The 12174-nt window shown below is 35.0% G+C and overlaps 1 protein-coding gene and 1 non-coding gene across 3 annotated transcripts in view; both read right to left on the reverse strand.

Moving 5' to 3' along the window:
• LRRC4C (leucine rich repeat containing 4C) overlaps positions 1 to 12174 on the reverse strand; it is a 1209844-nt gene that overhangs the window by 1046437 nt on the left and 151233 nt on the right. The window lies entirely within an intron of this gene.
• On the reverse strand, positions 5295 to 5401 carry LOC122484639. The gene has a single exon (XR_006297676.1). It is a non-coding gene; the product is annotated as a U6 spliceosomal RNA (small nuclear RNA).

The following is a 12174-nucleotide window of genomic DNA, read 5'->3' on the forward strand; positions in this document are numbered from 1 at the left end:
TGCGGTTCGAGAGTTCAAGCCCCAGGTTGGGTTCTGTGGTGACAAGCTCAGACTCTGGAGCCTGCTTCAGATTCGGTCTCCATCTTTCTGCCCCTCCCCTGATCGTGCTCTGTGTATCTTTCTCTCAAATATAAAATAAAACATAAAAAATTTAAAAAAAGAAATTAGATAATAAGATAATTAGATAATAAAGATAAGAACATACATCAATGAACTTAAAAACAGAAAAATATACACACCAATGAAACAGAAAACTGGTTATTTTAAAAGATCAGTAAAATTGACAAACCTCCAGCCAAACTGAAAAATGGAGACACAAATTGCCAATGTCAGGAATAAGGAGTGAATATGATTACAGACCATGTTGACATTACAGGGATATTAAGAGAATAAACAATTCTACAGAGATAAATATTTAATTAGATAAAATAGATCAATTCCTTCAAGTGCACAATCCAAAACAAATCACCAATTATGAAATATATAATTTGAATAGACTTATAACTACAAAGACATTGAAATCAAAATATAAAAAATCCTTAAAAAGAAAAAATCCTTGGAGTAGTATCGATGGAAAGTCTAAGAGAACTTTAAAGAACAATTTCCATTCATTCTACACAAACTCCTTAAGAAAGTAGTAGAGGATAGAATACTTCTCACATGATTCTCTGAGGTCAGTATTACATTGATACCTGACAAACACAGTTGGCAAACAAAACAAAAAACTATAAATCAATATCATTCATGAATGTAGATGCAAAAAATCTTTTGAAAAAGATTAGCTAATAGAAATTAGCAATATATAAAATACTTTTATGCTATGACCAAGTAGGCTATATTCTAGGGATTCAAGACTGGCTTAATATTAAAAAAAACAATTAATATAATCTATCATATTAATAGGCCTTGGAAGAACAATCACATAATCATATCAATTACTTTAGAAAAATATATTTGATGGGGCGCCTGGGTGGCGCAGTCGGTTAAGCGTCCGACTTCAGCCAGGTCACGATCTCACGGTCTGTGAGTTCGAGCCCCGCGTCGGGCTCTGGGCTGATGGCTCAGAGCCTGGAGCCTGTTTCGATTCTGTGTCTCCCTCTCTCTCTGCCCCTCCCCCGTTCATGCTCTGTCTCTCTCTGTCCCAAAAATAAATAAACGTTGAAAAAAATTAAAAAAAAAAAAAGAAAAATATATTTGACAAAATCCATACATATGATGAAACTCTCAGAAAGTTAGAAATAGAGGAGAATTGGGGTTAATCTGGGGTTTTTTTTATTGGTTTTGTCATTTTGTTTTGTTTGTTTGTTTTTAATCTATCTGTCTCACCACTGTGACCTCAGTGCCAAAGAAAAACAATGCCTTTTTACTCAGTGATACCTGGAGAAGTAAACACAAATGGTAGCAATGCAGACATAATGGATTTCTTAAGTTTTTGGTTCAATAAGCCAAATTTCATATATTTGGATCCCAAAGGGAAAAAAAATAGCTTAGTAATGGCAAATTCAGAATCAAAGTAACAGATTCAAATTAGTTTTTGCTTATTTTAAATAACTAGGGAGGCGCTCTTACCACTGTGATCTCATATAGTACTTTGAGTCTTGGCCAGTGCAATATAGCAAGAAAAAGAAATAAGAGATACACAGGCTAGAAAGGAAGAAATAAAGGAGTCTCTATTTGTAGATAATCTAATAGTGTAATAGTAATCTACTGATAGATTACTGTAATAGTAATATTGTATCCAATAAGATTCCATGAAAATAAATACCATTCCACTACCATGGTTGGTTGGACATGAACAAGAGTTTAAGTTCTCGATGACTTTGTTGGTCACTATATCAGGTCTGGACTTATTTTTGGAATTTCTATTACTTGAGAAAACTAAACTCCTTGTTCTGCTAAGATACTACGCATATAATCTCTTACACATAAGTGAAGAGCAACCCTTAACTGATAGTCTTTAGGTAATCCATTTTCCTATCTTTAAAATAAGCATAATGAGGGGTGCCTGGGTGGCTCAGTCGGTTGAGCGTCCGACTTCAGCCAGGTCACGATCTCACAGACCGTGAGTTCGAGCCCCACGTCGGGCTCTGGGCTGATGGCTCAGAGCCTGGAGCCTGTTTCCGATTCTGTGTCTCCCTCTCTCTCTGCCCCTCCCCCGTTCATGCTCTGTCTCTCTCTGTCTCAAAAATAAATAAACATTAAAAAAAATTAAAAAAAAAATAAAATAAGCATAATGAACTGAAACTCTCACAGGAAGTTAAGAAATTTGTATTGTGAAGAATGGCCCTTTGGACTGAATTATGCTCCCCCCATCCCCTGCCAACCATATATTTAAGCCTTAATGCCCAATATGACTATATTTGGAGAAAGGGCCTCCAGAGAGGTGATTAAGGTTTAAAATGTGGTCCAAAGGGTGGGACCCTGATCTGATAGGAATGGTGTACTTGTAAGAGAAAGAGACAAAATCTCTCGCTCTCTCTCTCTCACTCTCTCTCTCCACACACAAACAGAAAAGGGATCCTGCAAGAAGATGGCCATCTATAACCCAGGAAAAGAGCCTTTACCAGAAACTAACTCTGAGGGCACACTGATCTTGGACTTCGAACTTCCAGAGTAGTGAGAACATAAATGTTTGTTGTTGAAATCATCCAGACTGTAGTCTTTGGTTATGATAGCCTGAGTGGATGATTATAAATGGCATCACAGAAACCAAAGAACTAGGTATTTTTCAGAAGCATTCTGCTTGGACAACAGTATTAAATCCGGAAATAAAATCAAGACAAGCAAATAAGTACAAGTGACATTTAAAAATCAGGTGTATTGAGAATAAAACAAAAAAAAAAAAAGTAACTGTATTCTTACATTCACATGTTTAGATTTTACAAGTAAAATTATGTCACATATTTTATTATGTTTCATGACAGTGAGTCATCAAAATATATTGGTAGCTCCCTTACCATATTAATGGTTATTGAGTAACAATACAGACATGGTGTTGTGTGTTACGTGAACATTCTGTGAGTTTGATCAGAATGGTGAATGGTATCTGGGTACAGAGAGAGACAATGGGCCTCATACCAAACTTCAGTAAATAAGCCAATAAATAAACAAGATTTCCTACATGAGGAAAAAGAGATTAACTTAATATAATATGAGCTTCAAAGGAATTTTATTTCTAATGTACTGATGGAAGAGTAATGGTTAAAAAGCTGGAAATGGAGAAAACTATAGCCATTCTTAGCCCTTCGGTACAAATTTGTGGTACCGGCAGTTACAAAATAATCAATTTGAGAAGTCAAAGAGAAATAAGCAGTAAGTCAAGCAAGTTCCTGAGACATAGCAGTGAATAAATGACATGTAGAGAGAATGATCTAAGGGCTCTCCATCCTGTACATATACAAACGGCTTCCATTCTTCCTGGGGAGCACTGAACATCACTGTGCTTGTTCCTGAATATATACTACTCATATGTAGGGAAACCACTGAACATATGTTACAAGTTCATTCATATTCCTGGCCAAGGAACTTGAAAACCACTGAAACACATTCCAACACTAGCAATGAAGTTTCTATTATAGCTGTCTACATTAGCTTGCAGAACAAGCTTAATGAGACATCTTTCCTTTCTCCCTTCTTTCTACCCCATTAGCTTCTCTCCCGGGAGGAAACTATATTACTGTAGCTATACTCACCCTTCCATGACCTTAGAGCTCAGTGCATGGAGAGAGCTTAAAATGTACAAAGGCCTTAGTATAATTCAATAAAAAAAGAAGCATCATCAATATCCTCAGACCTAGACGATGGGGAGACTCTGCCACTGAAGTTCCTGAATTTACTTTGCCCTGCACCCTGAGAAGAATAGGGGCCAGCACTACCAAGCAACAAAGTATCTGCTATCTTACCTGACAAGTGATATGGAAGACCTTTAATGTCAACTTTGCAAAAACCTGGCAAGCAGAAAACAAAGTAATCAACAATACTATGTGTGAAATGAAGCTAAAATCAAAATAAATTTACCTCCATGAAAACATGTCCATGTGCAAGAGAAAAGGAAATTTCTATGGGTAGCAATAGCAAGGTACAAGCACATTAAAAACATGATTTAAAGTCTTTTAGATTTTCCAGTATTCATGCCACACAATGTGAGTCACGAAATAAGATTTACCACCTAGGAAGGAAAGAGGATTACGATGTGAGGTACAAATGACTTCAGATACAAGAATTGGATAGATTACTGTTTTATATGAGGCACACAAAGGTGATAAATAAAACCTAAGAGTCAGCAATCATGCCATATATACAAATGACTAGATATTCTACTTTTGTTCTCATGGCACAAAGCCATTTTGTGCCTGAAGATATGCCAGGAATCTCAGCTCTTCTGTCCATTTATTATTGGGTCATATTCAATCTCTTGATATACTATGAAACATTTAAACTGCAAAATTTAGTGTTGTCACATTTTGCCAGAGATTACAGTTTTATTTGGAACTGCTCCTAATAATTAGAAAGGAAACATAGAGAAAATAGATTTTGTAGAAAGAGATGGTTTCATAATCAACACAAATACTGGAAGAATTTTCATCATAAAAATTTCAGAGGTCTATAAGAGGTCTCCCTCTTTCCCAAACTGCAAAGAGCACTTCTAGATACACACACACACACACACACACACACACACACACACACACAGACCATAGACACAGGACTTTGTACAGACCTTAATTTGAGTAGAGTTACCCTGCTAACCTTTCTTACAATGTGATTGCTTTCTTATACAGTAGCAATCAGGAAAAAAAGACACAGCGGGGTGGGGGGGTTATAATTTATAAAAACACCTGTGGGTAAGACAAAGGTTGCATGCTTTAAATACTGAACACTTAGAGATTTCTTCATATGAAATCATTCATTTCATATATTACCTCTACAACAAAGGCTTGTTAGGCTTTGGAACAAATGGAGGCTTGCACTAGCATGGCAATATAGCATTGGAACAGGTCAAAGTCCCTTCCCAATTTTGGACCCCTTCCAGAACCAGGATGTGGTAGATTCTATTCTGATTCAGAATATTTGTTCCTACTCCATGGGAGAAAATTGAACATTTCTGCCATGTTCATAGTGTGTTTCACCATGTAGCTTATTTTTTTTAATATATTAAATTTATTGTCAAATTGGTTTCCATACAACACCCAGTGCTCATCCCAAAAGATGCCCTCTTCAATACCCATCACACACCCTCCCCTCCCTCCCACCCCCCATCAACCCTCAGTTTGTTCTCAGTTTTTAAGAGTCTCAAAAATATGGAACGCTTCACGAATTTGCGTGTCATCTTTGTGCAGGGGCCATGCTAATCTTCTCTGTATCGTTCCAATTTTAGTATATGTGCTGCCGAAGCGAGCACTCACCATGTAGCTTATATTGCCTCTCACAGTGAAATAATTTTATTTTTCCACCCTCTGATATGAGGAATGGCAATTTGATTCACTTTGGCTGATGGGTTGTGAAGAACTAGTGTGTGTCTCTTCTGAACACAAGTTCAAGAGTATTTATGGTTCCACCACCTCTTTTCCCTGTGCCACAAGACCTGTCATAGCCAAACAAAAACGGCTTCTACAGCCTGGAGTGAAAATAAAGAAGAGGAGTACAACAAACACCAAAGCAAAAGGTAACATAAACAAAATAAAATGATACTTTGTTTTTTAAGTCATTGAGATGTGCAGGTTGTTATTATAGCATACTCTAGTCTATCCTGGGGATACACAGAATGACACAGAAGGTGGCATAAATATTTTTAAATAAATAATATTTTATAAACAATGTAACATTTTAGTATATTTTATACTTAATATCATTTCATTAGAAACTTAACCAATCATTTTGACAAGTGGTTAACCAGAGTTACGCCAGTTGATTGTAACCATTTTATCTTCAGTTGGTGGTTCAGTAACATTACACCTGATCCCATGGTTTACACACCATCTCAACTGATCCTTTGTACCATTTAGTAATATTTCAACAGGTTTCAAATGCCGTGAGTTAGCAATTTCGATTTTAGGAAAACTTGAAATCAATAAACAAATGCATAAAGCTTTTTGTGCAAGCATTTCTTACATTATTTAAAAAAATAGTGAAAACAAACAATATCCAACAACAGAAGATGAGCTAAATAAATTCAGGTATAACTTTAAAATAAGCAGAATATTTCACATCATAGAGGAACATTTAAACCTGTGATAAATGTTCAAAATACACTGAGAAAAAAATCATATTATAACACAATATATATGGTATGATCCCAAAGTTATTAAAATTATATAAATGAATAAAATTATGGTAACATAAAAACAGGTACTTTTTTTCCTTATACTTACCTATGCTTTCAGTATTATATGCTACGACTTTGTATTATTATAATGAGGTAATAATGATGTTCTATGGAATATTACTGAATGGAAGAAAAAACACATGACTGTATGATACACCAAAGTTGTGTTGACGTATACACATAGTACATCTTTAGAACAATGTACATAGAATTATTAATGTTGATTAACTGTGGTGCGAAGCAAAGGACCAGAAAACTTCCACTTTATTCTCTGTACAGTTTAATATTGCATTTTTATAATAAGCACATAGTAATTTATAATTTGAAAACTTCACTAATGTTATTAAACATACAAACTCATGAACACACACATGCATGTGCACACACACACATTTGGGGCCTTGTAAAATGAGAGCCAGTTAAACTTAGTGTCTTCACTATTATAGCGAGATGTCCTCACTGAATAGAATAGGGACACAGATATTCAATTTTCAAAACCTTCAAGGTGGAGTAAAAGACTAAACCCAGGCCAACTTGAATACTCTATTTGGAGTTATTCTTAGTGCTCATATTATACTGAAGTAAACTACTAATTTATTTCTAAAGAGAGAATGTACTGGTCACACCCACATTTTCCAGGCTCTGGTCCAATACTTAAGCCTCAAAAACAAAAATCATTTGAAGAAAAAAACAAAGGTCCTGGTCTCAAGAAACCAGGTCACAAAGCCTGAGAAAAAAACAACTTCACACACCAAAAAAAAAAAGAGGTGAGGCTTGGGTTTCTCAATGGCTCACTCTGCCTGTGATTTGAGATTGGCCAACTCTGACCTGTAATTTCATTCATCTCTACACTAGATGTATTTTCTAGGAAAACAATGATTGTTTAGGAGTAAATGAGTGACAAAATGATTTATCTTAAAGATGTATTTCCATTGGATCATTAAAACATAATATATTTTAATTTGTAAGAATGTTAAAAGCAGAAGGATTTTCAGAGGAAAAAAAATATTATATAATATTGTCCCCTTTCCTTATTGTTAAAATGTTCTTGTTTCACTTTTTGTTTGGATTTATATTCTAACAGAACTCACTCTTCAGAATACAATATGATCCATGACTATTTATGGTTCTACAAGTTTCATAATATATCCCAATATAACTATTATAGCAGAGGAACAGAATTAACAAGGATAAGGGTAATTGAATCATAATGCATAGTATATGAAGTTAAAAATGTTTTTAATCATTAATGTAGTAATGACTAAAGGAATATAATTCTTAGCAATTCTAAGTAGGCTAAGGTCTGACTATAACAATCCCTCTTACAAGACCAAAATAGCCCTACAGTTTCAGTGATTACAATAACAAATTCATTAAAAATATAACATCTATCTGCTTGGAGTACACTTGGACTTGGCTGTCAACATTGCAAACTGACATGATTCATAGATATTCAAGGCCATGAAAGAACCACACTCTTTCATCCTGTGATTTGTCAAGAACTAATTTGAAGGGGGGCGGGGGAAGAAAGCATTTGTGGCATTATCTAAAATAGTAGAAAATTGGAGCAAAGATAAATATCCAAAAAATAGGGGTACTGTTAAAACTTTTAGTGAGACTATGATATTTTATGTACATTTTATGACCATTCAAAATAAAGTTATAAATCTTAATGACATTGGAGAACATGTATGATCCACCCTGATATTTTGGTGTCTAGTCATACAATGTGAGATGAAACAAGACAGGACACAAAATATTTGTTGTGATTCGGGGGCACCTGTGTGGCTCAGTCAGTGAGCGTCCGAATTCAGCTCAGCTCACGATCTCATGGTTGGTGGGTTTGAGCCCTGTGACGGGCTCTGTGCTGACAGCTCAGAGCCTGGAGCCTGCTTCAGATTCTGTGTCTCCTCTCTCTGCCCCTCACCCTCTTGCACTCTGTCTCCCTCTCTCTCAAAAACAAAGAAACATTTAAAAAAATAAAGAAATATGTTTGCTGTCATTCAGTGATGTAGAACACCTATCCACGTGGGCAAAGATAAGAAAGGGAAGAAGCTTAACTGGAAGTACAGTTGTATTAGTTGGTAGGGGGTTAGATGGTTTATTTTTCTTTCAGAGAAATTGCATAGTGTTCTATTTTTATTTTTGTAATTATAAAAAACTGGACAAAGAAAAAATACACAGATACTTTCAAGTCTATATGTTCAGAACAAGTGATGTATTGAAACACACAAAAAAGATCTGAAAACTTAGTATGTAACCGTGACTTTCAAACCAACACTTTCTGTAGATGACACAGCATCAAAGATCGCATTATATCAACTATTACCAGCTTCAATCTGCCTTTTGATTTTATCTATTTACCTAGTGTTTGACCAATTTTTTTCTATTAAGATCCAGTCATTCTGGCTTGTGATTGGGTGGAATGATTTCAATTAGATAACTATGGTCAAGGTGGAACACTATTTTCTCTAAGTCCTGTTCAAGTGGGTAACCAGAGAGGTGACATATGATAAGAAACACCTGAGCCAGGGCTAGCTGTACCTGCCAGACCTACTCTAATGTTGACTTGAGATTTCCTAAAGCAAAAATCAGTCAACAATTCAAAATCCCACGTTCCCATAAGATTGTAGATCACTCTGTTTCAAAGCCCGGTATAGGCGGGTGGGGGGCGGGGGGTGGGAAGCTAACGTAAGGTGAAAATTAAGGGATGATCGCTGTATCCTACACATTTCTATTAAATGGCAAGTATTTTTTAAAGTTTCAGAGAGGCAGAAATGCAGGGCTCAGGTTCTAAGAGGCTGATTTTGCATTGCAGAAGCTGCAGTACCTCAGCTGAGACCCCTGCATTCAAAAAAGGCCCTAGTGGTTGTTCTGTGTTCCTGTTTCTTTTTGTTATTATGATTATTTTAACTTTCTTGGTTTTTGAGAGAGAGGGAAAGAGAGAGAGAGAGAGAGACAGAGAGACAGAGAGAGACAGAGAGACAGAGAGACAGAGTATGAGCGAGGAAGGGGCAGACAGGGGGAGACAGAATCGCAAGCATGCTCCATGTACCCAGTTGTCAGCACAGAGCTGGAAGAGAGACTCAAACTCACAACCCATGAGGTCATGACCTGAACCGAAGTCAGATGCTTAACCAACTCAGCCACCCAGGGGCCCCTGTGTTCCTATTTCTAATACAAGTGTTATCCCTGGTGACAAATTATAATGTGCCTGTGTTTTTTTTTTCTTTTTTGAGACCTACAAACAAGAAGTAGGATCAAATCCAAAACAACTTCTTTCAGTTTGAGACGTCAGTCCCCAAAGACTAAAGAAAATTAATTCTTTGATATATTCCTTTTTCTTTATTTCTTAAACTCTCACAAAAAAACAAAACAAAACAAACAAACAAAAAAAAACAACAGCCATCTTCTCAAACTCTGGACCTATCTCTAGAAGAATTACTGAAAACATCAGAGTAGTGAGTCTGATGGTATTTTTATTTTTCTTATTACTATTTCAGTAATATTAGTTAACAGATAGATATTAGATAACATATATGACACTCAATGATGTTTTAACAAAATTTCTGATTTGTCTGCCAAGAATGAAAAATATGTTTATTGAGGAGTATGGAAGAGAGGTATTCAGCCTGCTCATTGAATAAAAACATAGGTTTTCTTTAACCGAGTGAAAATGAACATTTGTGGGAAAATAAAATGTCTTCACCCTTGCTGAAATATATTAACCAGTTTATACCAGATGCTAATACCCCAAATTCAAAGATAAATGGAAAATATTTTCTTTATATTTACTATATATGTCATGATACAGAAACAAAAAGTTACTTTTTGATACCTGAAAACAGGTAAGCTTTTACCAGTGGACAATAAAAAAATATATTAGGAATAGATAGATATAGATATAGATGATGTTGATGATAGATATAGATAGATATGACAAACACACAGGTAATATCATACTTAGTATTGAGAATTAAAAGATTTTCCTCTAAGGTCATGAACAAGACAAGAATGTCCACCCTTATTGTTTTACTCAAGATAGTATTGGAGGTTCTAGCTGTAGGAATCAGACAAGAAAAATTAATAAAAGGTATCCAAACTGGTAAGAAGAAATAAAACGGTTACTCTTTCCAGATCATATGCTATCATATGCAGACAATTCTAAAGACATCACCAGAAAACTCTTAGAACTAATAAATGAATTCAGTTGCAGGCTACAAAATTAATATACAAAAGTCTGTTATATTTTCACATGCTAATAATAAAGTGGCACAAAGTTAAGAAACAATCCTATTTACAATTGTATCAAAAAGAATAAAACACACCTAAAAAATTTAATGAACTAGGTGAAAGACTTACACCCTGAAAACTATACAACACTGATGAAATAAATTGAAAGTGATGCAAACAACTGGAAAGATATTTCATGTTCATGGACTGGAAGAATTAAAAGTATTAATGTGTCTATAAGATCCAAAGCAATCTACAGATTCAATGCAATCCCTATCAAAATAATGATATTTTTTTCACAGAACTAGAAAAAAGAATACTAAAATTTTTATGGAACCCAAGAAGGTCCCAAATAGTCAAAAACATCTTGAGAAATAAAACAAAACGGGAGGTATCACAATCCCAGATTTCAAGATATTTCAATGCTGCAGTAATCAAAACAGTATGGTACTGGCACACAGTCACATAGACCAATGGAACAGAATAGATAGCCCATAAATAAACCCATGATTATATGGTCAACTAATCTATGACAAAGGAGGCAAGAATTTATAATGGGGAAAAGACAGACAGTCTTTTCAACAAATGGTGTTGAGAAAACTAAACACCTACATGCAAAAGAACAAAACTGTACCACTCTCTTTCACTACACATAAAAATAAACTCAACACGGATTAAAGACCTGAATGCGAGACCTGAGACCATAAAACTCTTAAAACATAAGCAGTAATTTCCTGAACATCAACCTTAGCAATATATTTATGGAAATTTTTCTGCAGACAAGGGAAACAGAAGCAAAAATCCACTATTGGGACTTCAACAAAATAAAAAGCATCTGCACAGCAAAGGAAATCATCATCAAAACAAAAAAAGCAACCTACTGAATAGGAGAAAATATTCAAAAGTGACACACCCAATAAGGGGTTAACATCCAAAATATAGAAAGAACTTTTACAATTTAACATCAAAAAATACCCCAAAACAAAAAAATAAATAAAACACATACACACACATACACACACACAAATAATCCAATTAATAAATGGACAAAGGACCTAAGTAAGTATTTTTCCAAAGAAGACATCCAGATTGCCAATAGATACATGGAAAGATGTCCAACATCAGTCATCATCAGGGAAATGTAAATCAAAACCACAATGAGATATCACTTCATAGCAGCCAAAATGGTATCAAAAATATAAGGAACAAAAATTCTGCAGAGAATGTGGAAAAAAGGGAACTCTCATGCACCGTTGGTGGAAATGTAAACTGGTGTAGCCACTATCAAAAATAGTATGGAGGTGCCTTGAAAAATTAAAAATAAAACTACCATATGCTCCAGTAATTCCACTACTGAGTATTTATCTAAAGAAAGCAAAACCACTATTTTCAAAAGATACATGTACCCTTATATTTATTGCAGCATTATTCACAACAGCCAAGATATGGAAGCAACCCAAGGGTCCATGGTTAGATGAGAAGGATAAAGATGTGGTATATATCTACAATGGAACATTACTAACCCATAAAAGAATGAGATCTTAAAATCAGTGAAATAAAAATAGACAATAAAATAAAGAGAAAGAGAAAGAATATAAGACTTTCTTATATCACCA

This window comes from Prionailurus bengalensis, chromosome D1 (genome assembly GCF_016509475.1).
Source record: "Prionailurus bengalensis isolate Pbe53 chromosome D1, Fcat_Pben_1.1_paternal_pri, whole genome shotgun sequence".
In the NCBI taxonomy this organism is placed as follows: Eukaryota; Metazoa; Chordata; class Mammalia; order Carnivora; family Felidae; genus Prionailurus; species Prionailurus bengalensis.